Source organism: Eubalaena glacialis, chromosome 11, assembly GCF_028564815.1.
Source record: "Eubalaena glacialis isolate mEubGla1 chromosome 11, mEubGla1.1.hap2.+ XY, whole genome shotgun sequence".
In the NCBI taxonomy this organism is placed as follows: Eukaryota; Metazoa; Chordata; class Mammalia; order Artiodactyla; family Balaenidae; genus Eubalaena; species Eubalaena glacialis.
Window position 1 is genome coordinate 109,043,933 of NC_083726.1, and position 18,578 is coordinate 109,062,510.

Sequence of the window (18,578 nt, forward strand, 5' to 3'; positions counted from 1 at the left end):
CTCCTGGCTTGGGACACACAGTTTTTCAGGGCATGGGCCCACTGTGTCCCCCTTTGCCTGGCAAAGCAATAAAGCTATTCTTTTCTACTGCACCCAAAATTCTGTCTCTGAGATTTGATTAGGCACCAGTGCACAAAGGGCTGAGCTTTCAGCATCAGGAATAATACAGATATTACAAATAGCAGATAAGGAAATCAAAATGTTTCTATAACTATTAAGTACAGTCACAGAAGATATTTAAGAAAAGATACAAACCCAACTTCTAGTGACAAAAACTGCAATTTCTTGTGATGAAAAATTCACTAGCTAGATTAATGGCAGGTTAGACTTGCAGAAGAAAAGACTGGTGACCTTGAAAACATAGCAATAGATGTTTGAATAAATTCCATAACAAATTGTCACTGAATCCCTAAGGAGAAGATCATTCCCTGTTGACAAAAGTTACTATTAGTAACTTTATTATTAAGCATTACTCCTTAGTATTATTTTGTGAAACGTCCAGAATTTTGCCATACCAGACAACATGAATGATATTTACTTTACCTTGATATAGAAAAAAAAAAATTTAGCATGGAAAATATTCCACAGATATCACTAAACATCTACTATAATGGATAAAATGAAAAAGGTCAGTATATAATTTCTTAGGGATGATATAAAACAACTGGAACGCTTATACACTGTCGGTGGGAGTGTAAGTATTTATAGAAATTTTGGAACACTCTTTGACATAACAACTAAAGTTGATCATAACTAAACCATGATCCAGAAATTTTACTCACATTGCCCCCCACCAAAAAAACACATATGTGCATAAAAAGACATACACAAAATCGTTATAGCAGCATTATTTGTAATAGCCAACAACTGAAAACTCAAATGCCCATTAATAGGAGAATGGAAAAATATTGTGGTATATTAATACAATGGGATACTATTCAGCAATGAGCATGAACAAACTCTTGCTATAGGCAACGACATGGGTGAATCTCAAAAACATAATGTTCAATACAAGAAAACAGGCACAATAGAACACACCTTGAACTGTTCAATTTATAAAAAGCTCTGAAATAAGCAAAAATAATCTCTGAGGTTAAGAAGATTCTTTTGGCAGCAAGAAGGGACTAGTGATTGACAGGAACACAAGAAGGCTTGAGTGCGGCCGGTAATATCCTATTTAACGATTAGGGTGGTGGTTATCGCTACATGAAAATTAAGTATAATCTTGTGATACGTAACTCTTCACTATACTAAAATAATAATATTTATTAAATATATTTGTGTGAAAAACAATATCTGTTTAAAAAATTAGTGTACATCAAATGCGCAAGAATAGGTACCTATGGAGGGACAGAAATGGGACTTAAAGGAGGATAAATGAAACAGGAGAGGCTTTAAAAGGTCAATAATGATAGTGTGACATCAACTTGGTCTGTAACTAACTTACCAACTCTACTGCTTGTGGCCCAAGGGCCAGGGAGTGTTTCTCTTTGGGAAAAGACTTCATGGGGGTTGAGTGCACTTACACTGAAACTTAAAGGAAAGATAGGATTTAGACAAAGTTGAACTTGTTATTTCAGCTATAGGGAATGAGGTAGAATTATGATTCCATACCCTGCTTACACATTTGAATCACTAGGAGGCTTTTTAAAAATGATTCTAATGCACCAGCAGAGCCTAATTAAATCAGGATCTCTGGGGGGTGGTATTTGAGCATCCATATTTTCTGAGATGTTCCCCCCCAACCAAAATGATTCTAAAAGGGAGCCTATATTGGGAATCGCTGGTGTAGAGTGCATCAATAAGGGAAGTTTAAATATTGATAACAATGGTGTTTGGTGCTATAAAGGTAGATTAGGGACAGTAAATGGCCATGGATATAGCCACTGGGGACCGTTGAAAGGCAGTCATGCAATGGAGCATCAATAATCAGAATGGTGCTTTGAGATCTAGTATGGCAGTGGCTTGTAAGATGGAATAGAGGTGGAAGAAACTAGATGTAAGTTAATGAAAGCATACTTCATTTGTAAAAAAAAAAATTTTCATATGTTCTTTTCTTTTTCTATATTTTAAGTTTTAAACTTCTCAAGTCCATTTTTTCTTTTGGCGTTTACACTTGGGATGCTGGTCATTCTAATGACTGCCAGTAGAAAGCATCTCTGAAAGATAAGAGAATAGAAAATTGTGATTAGCTTTTTTTAACTCAGCATAGTTCTCTGGCGATTCATCCAAATTGTTATGTGTATTAAGACTTCACTCCTTTTTATTGCTGAGTAGTATTCCATGGTGTGGATGTATGCTAGTTTGTTTAACCATTCCTCTATTAAAGGACATCTCTTTCTTTTTTCCAGTTTTGGATTATCATGTATAAAGTGGCTATAAACATTTGTGTAGAGGTATTTGTGTGAAATACATGTTCATTTCTCTGGGATAAATACTCAGAATTATGATTGGGTTGTATGGTAATTGTACATTTACTTAAAAAAAAAAGCCAAACTTTTCCAGAGTCACTATACTATTTTACGTTCCCAACAGCAACGTATGAGTGAATCTGGTTCTCCACATCTTCCTTGCATTTGATGTCAGGGTTTTTTAATTTAGCTGTACTGAGGGTTGTGGAGTAGTATCTCACTGTGATTTTAATTAGCATTTCCGTAATGGCTAAAGATGTTAAGCATCTTTTCATGTGTTTATTTGTTCTGTTTATCCTCTTCAGTGAAATGTATCTTTATGATTTTTGCCCATTTTGTAATTAGAGTCTTCGCATTTTTGCTGTTGGGTTTTGAGGATTTTTTCTATATTATAAATATACATTTCCACCAACCCTTTCATCTAGATGTGGCCACAGAAATAATTCTCACTAATGTGAATGTGAATCAAGGTGAGGTATGTCGCTATGTCACTGGGCACAGACGTTCCAGAAATGGACTTGAGGCAGGAGATAGATGGGCCCCAGGCTGAACAGCTGGAGTTTTTCCCCTGTGGACAGATACTCCAAGATGAAGAGGAGAAGGAGCTCAGCCCTGCCTAGATAAGAGACCATACATTTCTCATTTTCAAGGTCAAGGAGACCTTCCCGACTATACATGCTCAGAGAGGCTCTTTGGAGGTCAAAAAGGGGAGTGATGTCAACCTACCCATAGGCCTCTTGGCTAGAATCCATCTTGGCTAAGAGATGCACACACACACATGGGAGGACCCTGAGATGTACCAAATATGGACTCAGAACCAGGCAAAGCAAGATGATTGGCTAAAGGAAACCCAGAAGAAATGCCCCATAAAAGTGATTCAAACTACCACGAGGGCGCAGCTCTCCCTCTGAGCCCACCCGTGTGTGCGTATTCACATGTACTCTTTTTCTTCCTAATAAACACTTCACGTGTTTCACTACTTTCCGTCTCTTTGTGGAAATTCATTTTCTGCAAAGCCGTACTGACCAGGGCCTTGTCACTGGCCACTGGTCTAGTGGTTAGGATTCAGCGCTCTCATTGCCACGACCTGACTTCAATCTCTGGTCAGGAACCAAAATCCTGCTTCAAGCCGCTGTAGGCTGAGGACACTCAGACATGTCTTCACAAAAGCTTTCCCCTTTCTCTATTTAGGTGAAAATATCAAGGAGACCTTAGAGGTGGCACAGCCTCAAGAGAAAAGAAAACTATGTCCCTGAATTTCCAGGGAAGAAAGCTGCATTCTGACCAGGAACTCCTATATTACACAGCTCCATGAGTTATAAGTAAATATATACTGTGCTATCAATGAAATTTAGGTAGCAGCCAAAAGTAAATAAAGTAAATAAATAAATTTATGTAAAAAAAAGAAAAGAAATTATAATGGAGTAATCACAGTTCAGCATACAAAAATGGAATTGGGAGGCCATTGAGGGCCTGATTTCAGAACTAAAGAATTTGAACTTTCTTTGTATTGTACCAGATCCAAGGACACAGCAACATCTGCCAGCTCCTTTGGTTTCAAGGGTCCCCCTCCCCCCCTTGCTTCCTTTTGGTTTCAAGCTTCCCCCTCCCGCCTTGTGGCCTTGTGGTTATGCAACTATTTCAAATTCAACCAATCCTTGCTTAACAAGCACCCTCAACTTCTCCAATGATAATTCTTGACAAACAAGTTTTGTAACTAACCATGGCTTCTTGTTTTGGTCTTTTATAAACTTCCTCCATTTTTTTAGCCTGGCAGGTCACAACTCCAGAGCTTCCTGAATCTGTCTCCAGGCTTTAGCTCTAACAATTCCCCAATAAATGCCTCTTTATCTCAACCAGGTCTTTGTTTCTGAAATTTCAGTTAATAAGAGCAGTATGTTAAGAAAACAGTGGCACAATTAACCTGTAGGACACCTGGATGGGAACTTTTTGTTTTAACATACCCGTATTCTGCCAGAGGGAGCTTGAGGATATTCAGACCCAGCTTAAAGGCAATTCTCCCCAAGAAAGTTGGGAGATTTGTGTTCCTGGAAAGGAGGGGGCCAGTTCCAGAGGGGGCCATGCCAGTTCCAAAGGGATCTCTATTTTCCAATTAAGATACCAACCTGGGGTCGGGGTGCACTGAGACATAAAAAGAGGGAGGGACCCTGAACCAGGTCACTAGGAACGCCTGCCGCAGTCTCCCAGCCTTTCAAAGCCCTTAATCCCCAGACCACAGGGCCTGTCCTAAGGAATCTCCCACTCACTCCCTAAAGTTAAGCAAACTCCCATGAAGAGGGCGGCTTAGGGGCCCAGGCATCTGGGGAGAAATCAGGTCAGATTTTTTGAAATCATCTGTCTAGGCCAGACGCTCACCCCTGTTGGGAAAGCCCTGGAGAGTTCACAGCCTGGGTGAAACCAAGGAAGGCGTTTTCTTCTTCCTCTTCTCACTGTGACCTGGTGCTGGAGCAGTGGCTGCCCAGTGGGGATGGCTGGTCTCAGGGCTGCGAACGCTCTGCCCCCCGACGCGCACGCGCTCTCCAGGCGGCTCCAGCTTCCGGGTCCGCGCCCACATCCCTCTCCATCCGGGGCCCCCCCTGGACGGTCTCTGGTTTCCCGGCCTCAACCTTCTGCCAACGCCTGGGGCAGGCGCCAGACGTAGGGGCCAGGAAGCAGGCCCTGGCAGTAGACCAGAAGGCAGTAGATATCCCACGACCCGATGTCACACGCCCGGCTTTTTTTAAACCCAGTTTTGCTTCCTGTTGTTCATTTCCCAGGGCTTCGAGGCAGAAGAGGAAGTCAGAACCGTTGTAAACAGGATGCCTTCGGGTTAGGGGTCTTTGGTTCCTTTCCAAAGTTACCCGAGGACACTGAAACTTGCGGAGCGCCTGATGGGGTCCTGGGGGGCTAACAGCGGATCAAAGAAGACTGCCCGCTGCTCGGGCTGTCTCCCAAACCGGGTGCCTTCCTGGCAAAGCAGGGGAAAGTCTGCAGCAGGCTCCGCAGCCTGGTTGGCACCCTGGCCTACCAGAGGTGGGGACGAGGCTCTGTCTCCTTGGAGTTCAAGCTGTGTTAACCAAGACTTTTGAGAACAGAAAACCCTGGTTGTGGCCACACACACACACACACACACACACACACACACACCCCAAAAGGTGTTGATTTGTGGTTTGTTTGGACCTCAGCTCTCAGGAGGCACAGATCAAAATGCATTGAGTTGCATGCGTTCCAGGACTACAAAATGGGGAAAGCTCACAAAGGCAAAAAACTGCAAGGTTACATAAATTGTCAAGAATTAGGATTGGAGCTGGCAAGAAATAAGGGTGCTTGTTTAAACAAGAATTTGTTGGGGTTCAAAATGGTTATACAGTTGCAGGTCGGGGAGCGGGACACTTTGAAACAATGTTTGCAGCTGGCAGCTACTTGCAGATATTGTGAAAATGGCTGGTGGTGTTCTTGAATTAGATACAGTTCAGAAAGTTCAAGTTCTCAGTGATGCAAGACTGCATCTGAAACCACATCTACCGATGGCCACCTGGCTCCATTTTGGATGTGTGAACCATAGTTACTCCATTTTGATTTTTAAATGATCTTAAATATATCATCACCTGTCTCCATCACACTTTCTTGGACTTTCTTGGGGTGATCAGATTTCAAAGCTGAGGATCTGTCCACAGTGAGATTGGTCCAGTTGGAAAGGAGTTTATGAACATGTTCTCAAAACAATACAATAACTGCAGAAATCGGTCTTTGATCAACAAATTTTTTTTTTCTGGTGGATTATTTTAATCCCTAAAATGGTTTAGAAGTTTCACCAAGGGGTGATAATAAAAAGCAGATGACTCGTTAGAAGACAGCTTGGCAGTTTCTTAAGAAATTAATATACTCATCATATGATCCAACAATCTCACTTTTTGGCATTTACACAAATGAGTTGAAAACTGAAGTTTATGCAAAACCTACACAGGTGTGTTTATAGCAGCTATATTCATGACTGCCGAAACTTGGAAGCAACCAAGATGCCTGTCAATATATACATGGCTAAACACACTGTAGACTCTCCAAACAATGGCATAATATTCAGGGACTTTGTTAGGAGGACTGAAATGGAAGTCGTCTTGTTCAGGCTTCAGAGGCAATATTAGGCCCCTAACTGATTTGTGACCTTGCCTGGACTACGTGCCTGTTTGTGAGAGGCAGCCAGCAAGTCCGGCGGCACTTAAGATGAGGAAGGGAGTGGATCGTGCAATTTCCTGAGCCTCAGGGACCTGGCCAGTTCCCAGGGAGCTAGAAATTCTTATGATACACAAAATGAGATAAACAGCATCGTTGAAGAAACCCAAAGCTGCATATTTGCAGGCAAACTGATGATATCAGTTTGCGGCCTGGTATTATAAGCGGGACTCCCCTAAACTGCAATTTAAAGTCTCACCCGTGGAGTGGACACACTGCCCGGGACCTTGCCCAGTTGGGACTCCAGATTGCTGTTTTCGGGACTTCCCAGGGCCATTCAAGTCTGGATGTAGGTGTCAGCCCAGTTTGGTGAAGTACACGCTTTTACTGTTCTCTCCCTTTTCATTTCTAGTTCTTTCTTTTTAATGATTTTCTATTAAAGTTAAGTTGAAATTGTCTATTTGTGTGACCAGTGGTGTCTCTTTGTTAACGAATTCTTCGAAACTAAAACAAAAGTAAAACTTTTGGCAAAACAGACTTAAAAACAGGTCTCAAATCAAGAAAAGACGTTAAAGAACCTTTAATGCAGGTTACTAAGTGAAAGAAGGCAATCTGAAAAGGCTACGTACTGTAAAATTCCAACGATTTGACATTCAGGAAAAGGCAAAACTATGGAGGCAATGAAAAGGTCTGCCTAAGGGGTCAACGTGGGAAGGTTGGGAGGGATGAATAGGTGGAGCCCGGGGGATTTTTAAGGCAGTGAAACTATGCTGTATGATACTGCAGTGATGGATTTGAAACCACTATGTGGTGTTTCAGGGGAACTCCAAAGAGCTCCAGTTCTTTATGTCTCAGCACAGAAAGAATTCAGCAAGGAAAAGTGATAGATAAGAAATGATTCATTAGAACAGTATGCTTGTGAAGCTTACAAGTGGGCTGTCAAGAGGAGGTCGCGTCCAAGAACTTAGTGGGCTACAGTTTTATAATCAAAGGAAAAGACCACCTTGTTCCTCATTCTTGAGTAGATGTCAAGCTTCCATCATCAGCTCCTTCTCCACATCCAGCTGGGGAGTTTTCTTGTCCCTACGTGGTTAATCCAGGACTGTCATGCCACTGTGGAAAAATTATTTCAGGTCTCAGTACAATGAGGGTCTTTCACTTTGCAATGCAATGTCACCTTTCCATAAATTATTGTTTTTTATGTGCAGAGAGCATGTCCTAGGGGTCATTAACTTACTGAGCTCACTGAGCAGGATGTGGGCCTCATGCCACCATTGTTTTATTGTTTTGGGGCATGTCTCATGCTTCGGTTGCATGGTTTTGTTGATACACAAGCCTGCTTCATTTTGTGGTTAAGCAAACCTGCTTTCTTAAGTGATCGTTAACTTACAGGCATCTCCCATACTTTTCTTACTTACAATCCCCTAGTGGGATTAACTATTTAATTACCGACTTTGTCCCTTTACTCTATCCCTTTCAGATCCATGTCATTATACATTTTTCAAAATCCATAGCATATAGAACACAAAGAGTGAACCCTCATTTAGACTATGGACTTCAGTTAATAATAATGTAGCAAAATTTGTTCATCAGCTGTAACCAATGTAACACAATAATGGAAGGTGTTAAAAATAGGGGAAGGTACGTTAAGAGGAAGAAACGCATATGGGAACTCTCTGTATTTTCTGTTAAAATTCTCTGCAAACCGAAACTGCTTTTTTTCTCATAAAGCTAAAATGAAGTCTGTTAATTTTAAAAAGCAGATGACTTTTAGTCAGCATTATAGCTGTTGTTAGCACAGTGACCTAAGAACCCCCACACTCATCCTTAACCTAGAACTGAAAGTTATACATGTTACATGGACAGAGCTCCAGTGAGTGTGCTCTGTACGCGTGACATGAGTTAAGGGTCAAAGATCATTTGCTGCCACAATCCTTTAAACGAAAATCAGAAAAAGACACTTTATTTTTTTACTTTTTAAAGTTATTTATTTATTTATTTTTGGCTGCGTTGGATCTTCATTGCTGAGCGCAGGCTTTCTCTAGTTGCAGCAAGTTGGGGGGGCTACTCTTTGTTGCGGTGCACGGGCTTCTCATTGCAGGGGCTTCTCTTGTCTATTTGTGTGACCAGTGGTCACATGGGTCACATGGGCTCTAGGTGCACGGGCTTCAGTGGTTGCAGTGCGTGGGCTCAGTAGTTGTGGGCTTAGTTGCTCCACGGCATGTGGGATCTTCCTGGACCAGGGATCGAACCCGTGTCCCCTGCATTGGCAGGCGGATTCTTAACCACTGCACCACCAGGGAAGTCCCTGAAAAAGGCACTTTAGAAACTGCTGGAGACACTGCTGAACAAATTAAAGCACTAACCCAGCAAGAGAAAAAGATTGAGGCTGGAATCTGTATTTTTGCTTTGCTATGACCATAGTAACTTTTGAAAGAGAATTTTTACCCATCCATCTACGCTTGCTGAAGGGTAAATATAATTTTAAAGATGTTTCTTTTACAACACAGGCCCAGCTTACAAAGCAGTGTATCAGAATTACCTGTGGGGTAAACAAACAAACAGCAGCAGAAGAAGCACCAATATGGCTGTTCCCTGACAACAGAGAATGTGAAGGAGAAGGTCAGGAGAAGAATGAACAGATTATCTTCATGTGCAAGGAAAACTGACTTCCTTTTCTTGAAGGTACCTAATTAGAGGTAACAATAGTATCCTGACCATCCAGATTATCGCACTTGATAAAGCAAACAAAACTTTACCATTACAGGAAAAAAAACAAAAGATATATATATAGCTCTTTTATATTTTATGGAAATCAGACTCCTATTCTCCAACTGAGACTGGGGTGAAAGGGAAACTGTCTCTCTTGATGATTATATTTCAAAGAGATGGCTCCCAAGTCTCTGGGAAAGACGTTCCTGGGCCTTTCCCAAAGACCCAGGCAAGAGGCTATGAGATTTACCTCTCAAACAGGCTGAAAGAAAGAATTTACAATTGCAAGTTTTCTAAAGTAAATGCTCTAAGAAAAGGGAAGTGAGGGATCTATAGTTAGGTAGACACCTGTCTAAAGTTTATACAAGTTTAGGGAAATATCAGGGCTGTCCAGTTCATCATATACATACATCAATCTTGTTCAGAGGTACCCTGATACCCTTTAAATTTCTAGCAGAAGACCTAACAGAATATTTTATATGAGTTTGCAATATGGGTTGCATTTTGTGTTGCAAACAATTAAAAGACTCTTAGCAAAGCAACGCAATAAATATTGTTTTCATCCACTCGAATTTAGACAGACTACTTACCCAGCCTTGGGCAAAATTTTATTTTAGTTCTTCTTTCTCTGTATAACTTGGTATTGAAGTTATCATAAGAGCAACAAGTGGTGCGGTAGGCTGCAAAGGGAGTCTGGGTTTTGGAGATTGGAAACAGATGATCAGTCTTGCTCTTTCCTCATCCATAAAGTCAAAAGACCCAATACCTGGATAATGCAGGTATTGATGTATCAAATGAAATAATGTGGATTGAAGCATTTACCAATAATTTGAGCTTCCTGACTTCAGTATACAGAAGTTTTAAGGACAAAAAAAAGAAAGGACTGCAGCGCCCCCTGGTAGGAACTCTTAGTAAATGAACTCAGGTAAAGCAAACAAACAAACAAACAACAACAACAAAACAAAAAAAACACAAACCAAAAAAACCCTTGGGTTTTTGGAGCAGCTACACAAGTTTCACTCTAGCAATCACTATTCCATTTCTTTATGTACAAATACCCTCAAATGTGCAGACAAACATCAAATGCAAACTCTTAATGAGCAGCCCCAATGTTCGCCTCCTTCCCTTTCCCACTCCCACAGCCTGTGCACATGCACACACACACAGACACACACATCCAGGGGGGCTTTGGAATAAAAGCCTCGAAATAACTGATTCTGGCTGTGTCATTTACAGCCATGGTTTAAACACTTTAATATGGCTGCCTGAGAATCATCTGGAAATCCTGTTAACTGCAGATTTGAATTCACTGGGTCCGAGGTAGGACCTGAGGTCCTGTATTTTTAACAATCTCCCAGGCAAGGCCTCTGCTGCTGGTGACGGGACATCCAACAACTTCCAGCCCTGGCATCTGTGCAGGCAGAAACACTCACTGCCAGGTCAGTAAAAGGAGCAGGTTTGTGAAGTCCTTAGAAGAGTCCCCTCCCAGAGCAGGAGGTCGTGGAGGTGATCAGGGGAAGTTTGCTTCGGGTAAAGAAGAGGGTGCCACACAACATAAAGAGGGGACCAGCCCCCAGGAGCAAGCAGATCTTGTTTTCAGGTATCATCACCCCCACCCCTCCCCCACCCTAATTTTGCAAAACTCAGGTATAAGAAGGGAGGCAGACCACTCACCTGGGACAGATTTCAGAATTTCTACTCAGACTTCTTCAAAGCCCAAGGAATTATTCTTCCTAAAACTCCACTTCTTCTGAGCCTGCCCTTGTGGAAAGGGGAGAGGAACAACTTGGTGGCTTTGAAAGTGACTTAGGGAGACCCGGGAAGTGACTTCCTTGATTTGGAAAGGGATGGCTACATGCTCTGGGTACTTCCCTCCTGCCTCTGGTGTATCTGGGAGGTGAATAAAGGGAAATGCACTTCAGGAGTAGGTGGAGGGAATTAGGGGTTCATGGAATGGTGTTCATGGTGTTAAAAACAAGACGAGCCCAAAATGCAGTCGCTTGTACTAAGTCACTAGCAACCCTTTCACCAAACTGAGACTTAACTATAGTTTTGGTTCCCCCAGAAATGGAATCTTACACGAGTTGATCAAGAATTACCTGACCAGCAATAGCTATGTAATCTTGCCATCACCTAAAGGAAAGTAACTTTGCATTAACCAATCCACTTTTTTTGCCTGGTATAAGTTCCTTGATGCTGCTCCCCTCTGTCTGAAAGTTTTTCATTTTGTACAGCGCCGTGGAGCTCCTTTCTGTCTGCTAGATTGGATGCTGCCCAGTTCGAATCAATTTTTGCTCAAATAAACTCTTTAAATTTTTAATATTCCTCAGTTTATCTTTTAACAGTAAGACAATGTCTGCAGAGAGCAGGTCACAGGAGAAGGTAGGAATTTTAGTGGCCAAGATAACAAGTACACTTAACTACCTACCTTTATATCATACAGACAAAAACCAAGTTGTTGACTGAGCAGATCAGGCCTTATATGCTGTGATAAAGCTTAGTGTTTCCTGTGCAAAACTAAAAACCAGAATCCCTTCCAGGTCAAAAATCCGACATAAGGAATAATGATTTTTCTTCCTCCTTCACAAATTACTTAAAATAAATAATAACACTTTTTCCCATGATTTTTGAATGACTAAAGAATGCTATATACATACTTTGTATGCATTATTTATTATTTATTTTATAGTGGCTGTAACACAGAGTGTAGGCAACACATATTGGGACTACCACGGAATGAGCCTTTCACCAGCCAGAAGCTGTGGGCAAAAATCTTGAATGTCACTTTTGAGATTAGGTTAGAAGACTATGTTTTCTTTCTTGTTTTTTTTTTTTAATTCATTTTTGTTGGACTTTATTTGCTTTACAATGTGTTAGTTTCTGCTGTACAGCAAAGTGAATCAGTTATACGTATACATATGTCTCCTCTTTTTTAGATTTCTTTCCCATTTAGGTCACCACAGAGCACTGAGTAGAGTTCCCTGTGCTATACAGTAGGTTCTCATTAGTTATCTATTTTATACATAGTAGTGTATATATGTCAATCTCAATCTCCCAAGTCATCCCACACCCCCCTTCTCCCCTTGGTATCCATAAGTTTGTTCTTTACATCTGTCTCTCTATTTCTGCTTTGCAAATAAGTTCATCTGTACCATTTTTCTAGACTCCACATAAAAGTGATGTTATACGATATTTGTTTTTCTCTTTCTGACTTCACTCTGTATAAGAGTCTCTAGGTCTATCCATGTCTCTGTAAATGGCACAATTTCATTCCTTTTTATGGCTGAGTGATATTCCATTGTATATATGTACCATATCTTCTTATCCATTCCTCTGTTGATGGACATTTAAGTTGTTTCCACATCCTGGCTATTGTAAATAGTGTTGCAATGAACATTGGGGTGCATGTATCTTTTTGAATTATGGTTTTCTCCAGGTATATGCCCAGGAGTGGGATTGCTGGGTTTCTTGTTGTTTTTATTGTTTTTTCTTTTTCTCTTTTTATTTTCTGCCTAGGGCTGCCATAACAAATTACCACAAACTGGGTGACAGCAGAAATTTATTTTCACACAGTTATGGAGGTTAAAATTCTGAGATCAAGTTGTCAGGAAGATGATGCTCTATTGAAGTCTATCAAGGAGAGTCTGTTCCCTGCCTTTCTCTTAACTTCTGATATCACCAGGAATCCTTGGCATTCCTTGGCCTGTACCAGTGTAATTCCTCACATGGTATTCTTCTCTCTGTGTCTGTGTCAGTGTCCAGTTTTCCCTCTTCTTATATGGATACCAGTCATTTTGGATTAAGGGCCCAACCTACTCCAGGATGACCTTGTCTTAATGAATTATATCTACAATGCTCCCATTCCTGAATGAGATTAAATTCTGAGGTGTTGGGGATTAGGAATTCAACATATCTTTTAGGGGGACACAATTCAACCCATAACACTATAGGAGCCCTTACTCTAGAGGAAGCAAGATGCCATGTTGTGAATAGCTGTATGGAGTGTCCCACTGGCAAGGAATTGACGTTTCTGGCCACCTGACGGCTCCCAACTTCCAGATGAGTGAGCTGGGCAACAAATCCTTTTCCAGCCAACCTTGAGATCACTAACCCCGGTCAACACCTTGATTGCAGACTTATAAAAGAGCCGGAGGCACCTAATTACTCTGTGCCCAGATTCCTGAGCCATAGAAACTGAGACGATAAATGTTTGTTTTGTTATGCTGTGGTTGGGGTAATTGGTTAGGCAGCAGTTGGTAATTTATACATATTTGGGTATGGAGCAGGATGTGTTGCCATAACAAAGACCTAAAAATGTGGGAGTAGTTTTAGAACTGGGAATGAACAGAAACTGGAAGGGTTTTGAGGAATGTGTTAGAGAATGTCCAGATTCCCTTGAACAGATTTTTAATAGAGATCTGGATTTTGTGGATGCTGTTAGTGAGCGTTTAAAAGAAAGTGAAGAACATGTTATTGGAAACTGGAGGAAAGAAGATTCTTGTTAAATACTGTCAGAAAGTTTAGCAATTCTGTTATCTGCAGTTATGTGGAAAGCAGAAAATCTCCTAAATTGAATGGATTGATCTAGCTAAGGGGATTTCCAAGCAAAATGTTGAAGGCACAGTCTCGTTCCTTCTTGCTGTTTTGAGTGAAATGAGAGAAGAGAGACAGAAATGGAGGAAGGCATGTTTTAAACAAAATGGAGCCAGGGCTTTATGGATTTTAAAACTCCCAGCCTCTCCATATGGCACAGGATGGTAACATTAACAAATGGTTTCTGCACAAAGACCAAGTCAATGGTAATACCAGGAGTACTGTGGTCTAACAATGAAGCCTAGGATATTACTGTAAAAACTATTGTTTAGATTTCAGAAAAATTAAAACTAATTTTAATTAGTTTAGAGAACTGTAGAACTATAGTTCTATAGAACTATAGTCACACTAAATGTCCTTCAATGAGCTTAAGGCTATAACCCACAGATATTCTCAACCAAACAGGACTTCTAGGATGCTTACAGCATTGTCCCTCAGTGTGTCAGCAGGGGTCCAAGGTAGAAAACGGTTTGAGTTGTTGTTGTTGTTTAATGGCAATTGCCCTAATGAAAGTCACAGGAGATGCACAAGGTTTTTGAGAGAATGATATCAGCAGAAACACTGCCAATTTGGATTGAAAGGTCAGAGACAATATAAAATGAAAGAGGCATTTTATTGCCTCTTGACAATAAAGTTGGACCCCCAAATTTCTACTCTGGTGAAGTAGGCTGAGAACATTTCTCAGCTACAAATATGTGCTACCTTTTGTGATAAAAGAAGGATGACATAGCAGGTGAACAAAGAACACAGAGGGTGGAGCTGAGAGACACAGAGCATTATTCCCACATCTTGAAACATAATCAAAGAGCTTCAGGTGTTTGTCTGGCTGGATATTAGAATTGCTATGGACCAGTCACTCCTGTGTGCCTACCACTTTATCCCTTTTTCAACAAGAATGTCTATAGTTCTTATTCTATATCCCACCCTTGTATGTTGAGTGTGTGGGGAGCAGATAGCTTGTCTCTTTAATTTCTCTGATCTATATTTCTACAGAAACTGTGCTCAGAGAACTACATCCAAAGAAACATCCACTTATGAATCTGATTTATTTGATAAGATTCTGCACTTTGAGCTAATGTTTTAGTGGTATTAGATGCTTGGGAATCTTGGGAGGGTGAATGTACTTTGCATGTAGGAGAGATGTGAATTATTGCACGTCAGAGAATGAATTGCACTAGACAGCCTCTAGGGGTCCCCAATGATCCTGCGTCCTTATGTTCATGCCTTTGTGTAATCCCCTCTACTTGAGTCTGTACTGGCCCTAGTAACTAATTTCTGATGAATATAATGCAGCAAAATGAATACATGCCACTTTTGAGATTAAGTTACCAAAAAAACTGTGAATCCTGTCTTGTGTGAACTCTCTTACTCTTTATTTCCTGGAACCTTATGAAGAGGTCCATGTGTGAAACAACTGCTGTCTACAGCCAACAACCATCAGGGGTCTGAGGCCAACTAACAGCCGTGTGAGTGAGGTTAGAAACAGATTTTCCTCCAGTTAAGCCTTGAAATGACTGCATTCCTGGCCAGCACCTTGATTGAGAAACCTTACATCAGAGTGTCCAGCTAAGTTGCACCCAGGTTCCTGAGCCACAGATGCTGTGATATAATAAATGCTTGCTGTTTTAAGCTGTGAAATTTTGGATGTAATTTTTGAAACAGCAATAAAGCCAATAAAACCATCAAACATGGGTCAACAAATACAGGGAAAATGTAGAGTGCGGTTAGGAGAGGATTAAACGTAGATAATACTGAGCTAGACTGCTGAAATTTCTGAATTAGAATATTATTATTGTTAGTGCTTAAAATATTTTTCTCATAAATGATATATTATGTATTTTAAAAATTCACTCAGGGATCTGAAGGTGGAGTCTGTTTAAATACCATCAGAAAAATATTTTCTGAAAATCAGTTGATATTAAAGAGTTCTACATGGGTGTTTAGAGCAGACAAATGATTCTTCTTATCAATTATTTGAAAATGGTATTACATTTATTTATATAATCTCTTTTTTTGTATTCCACCCAGATTCTACTTGCATTGTTCTTCATGTGTGCATATAGAGTTTACCTATTCCTCAAAACCCTTTGACAGTTTCATATTATACCTGGTGTAAAATTGAAAATTCCTGACCCATCCATATTACTATACCCATCACTTCCAAAACTATCTTTGAACAAATGACTGGCTTAGAAAGCTTCCCCCACACACAACAAATTTCCAGAAATAATTTACAGGGGACCTATGCATAGATGCTCCCTTTGCACCATTTTACTGCCATCCCCACCACAATTAGGATAAAAAGAATCCAAAAGCAGATCAAGAATTTGTATTTGAATAAATGTTTCAGGAAAAATAAGATAATTTCATAAAAATACTTCTTCATTCTTTAAGAAATCATGGACAACTTAGACTGAAACAGATGAAATTAAAAGGATAAGACATAAGAGAGAGATGAAAAATGAGCTGGCATCACTCAGCACAGAAAAGGAAGGTGAAAGTTGTTTCCTTATCAGAAACAAAGGAATGCCTTCTGATATTCTGTAGAAACATCATGAAGTAAAATTGACTCTGCCAAACAAGTAAAAGCACTTTAAAAGGTGATTGTTATGAAAGAAGGAATAAGGAGATCTGACAAGTATAAAATCAGTATTTCTGAAGACTAGAACACCACAGAAAAAAGTTAAGCATTAATAGAAGATAACTCTACCCAAATAAGAGGACAACTAAATCTGAGCATTAATAGAAAAAAAAGCACATCCTGGTGATGTCCCTTATTTTTAGGTATAAAGAACAAGTATCCTGCTTCTAATGCGGAATATCAACCTCACCTTAGACATTGTCACAGCCCCATCAATGGCTGAAAATAAAAGAATAATGTCTACCCTGTCTGAGGAAAACAGCAAATGAGCCAAGCTCTTACACCCATCCTGTTCTCATGCAAATGTAAAATCAAAACCTAACATTAGGAACTTACTGAATACAACATATATAGACTCTTTCTGAAAATAAACTACTTAACAAAGAAATCCGACAACCAATGGATAGTTGGAAATAAGAATCTCAAAAAATGTAAAGACATTGTACAAAATTACTGGAACTATAGATTCTCCACTAGGGCTAATGACTCTACTTAATATTGAAGTTTAAGTAAACACATAATTAATATTACACTGTATATGATGAAGTATAGACCTGAGGCTAAACCACAGTTGAAATTATTACTACCCCCCAAAAAGGATGCAAATATAAGACATATAAATGTGACTAAGTTCTTCCTCTGACAAAAGCAGGAATTCATTTGATAGACTTTTGATCAACCAACAAATATAAAAATTAAGAACATTAATTTAAATTATAAAACTTACAGAGTGATATTGTGGTGCCATAAGACACCGGTGATCTCTGTCCCCTCTTTAACTTCTAAAATTTGGCATCTATCTGTGAGCAAAAGTGCCTCTGTGGGAGCTGTGGTACCCAGCACCACACACCAAGGTACTCAGGAAGACTACCTCTGCATTGGGTAACAGGCAGATATACCCCAATAAAACTGTGGAAAGGCAGGAGCCTATGAACAGGCTCCAACTTCTGGAAAAAGCTGACTTGCACAGATACATCTGGACAAGAGAGCCTTTATAGATGTTCAGGTTTCTAAAGAAGTTCTAGAACTCCGTAGGAGCAAAACACAAACAACAACAACAAAAAACCACTGAAATGGGTAAGAGGAACTTTACAAGCATCACCCCTCCCTCAAGGTGGCACAGCTTAGATAAGAAGGAGGCTGAGAATCCCTCCCAAGGGGAAAAGAGACAGCGGTGAGTGAGCACCGCGAGTCCCCAGCCGTGATGGCTCTCGACACAGAGTATGAAAGCAAGAGGCAGATAAGAATATCAGAGAGCATTAAAGGGATGCCCACTGACTGTGGTCTAGACTCGAGCAGGAGACCCACCCAACAGCTGCTGGGAGAACTTCACTTGAGGATGCCCCCAACTGCCTGTGGGCACCCTCAATGCCCCAAGTGCCAAACCCACACCTTCTCCCACTCTGTGCCTGGTTCTTTGTGTGTGTTCCTGAGGGCGGTGTTGGAAGCAAGCTTAGATAGACAGAGAGGATGCACAGAAGACAGGGCATGGTCTGAGCACAAGGGAGAAACCACAATCTTGAGCTAAAGCACCACCTTCTAGAAGAGAAAAAGGAGGTCATCAACAGTCAGCCTGGTGTGTTGTAAGGTGGAGAGAAGGCATAGAAGCTTAAGAATTCTGCCAAAAGAGGGAGCAGGAAGTGTGGAGGAAGTGTGTCCATACAAGATGGGAGAAAGCCTCAACATATAAGCAGGACCAACCAAAAGTATCTCTCACTTGAAGGCAGCTAGTAAAGATTGGAGAGGGTGACTGCTACTTCAAATGTGAAAACACTAATGCAAACCTCCGAGCAACATAGAATCAAAGACAGGAGGGAGGACTGACGCTGAACCCCCCCCCCCCCCGCCTGCCCTCTCACCGGTGCCTCCGCCCGACCAGGTTTCTTTAAAAGTGATTGAAGACAGGAATTCAAAGTGCCTGAAAATCCTGCTACAGAGAAACTGCAGGTCCTGCAAGTTCTTGATCGCTTGAAAATGAAATTGCAGGAGAAGGGTGACACTTTGCAGAATGAGATGCTATCTATGTTTTATAAAACACTAGTCCTCTC

General features: G+C 40.7%; 1 long non-coding RNA gene across 1 annotated transcript; it reads left to right on the forward strand.

Annotated features, from left to right (window-relative positions):
• Positions 1-6,847: 6,847 nt before the first annotated feature.
• Positions 6,848-10,704, forward strand: LOC133101032 (uncharacterized). The gene is made up of 3 exons (XR_009702579.1): positions 6,848-6,933; positions 9,095-9,269; positions 10,655-10,704. It is a non-coding gene; the product is annotated as an uncharacterized LOC133101032 (long non-coding RNA).
• Positions 10,705-18,578: the final 7,874 nt, after the last annotated feature.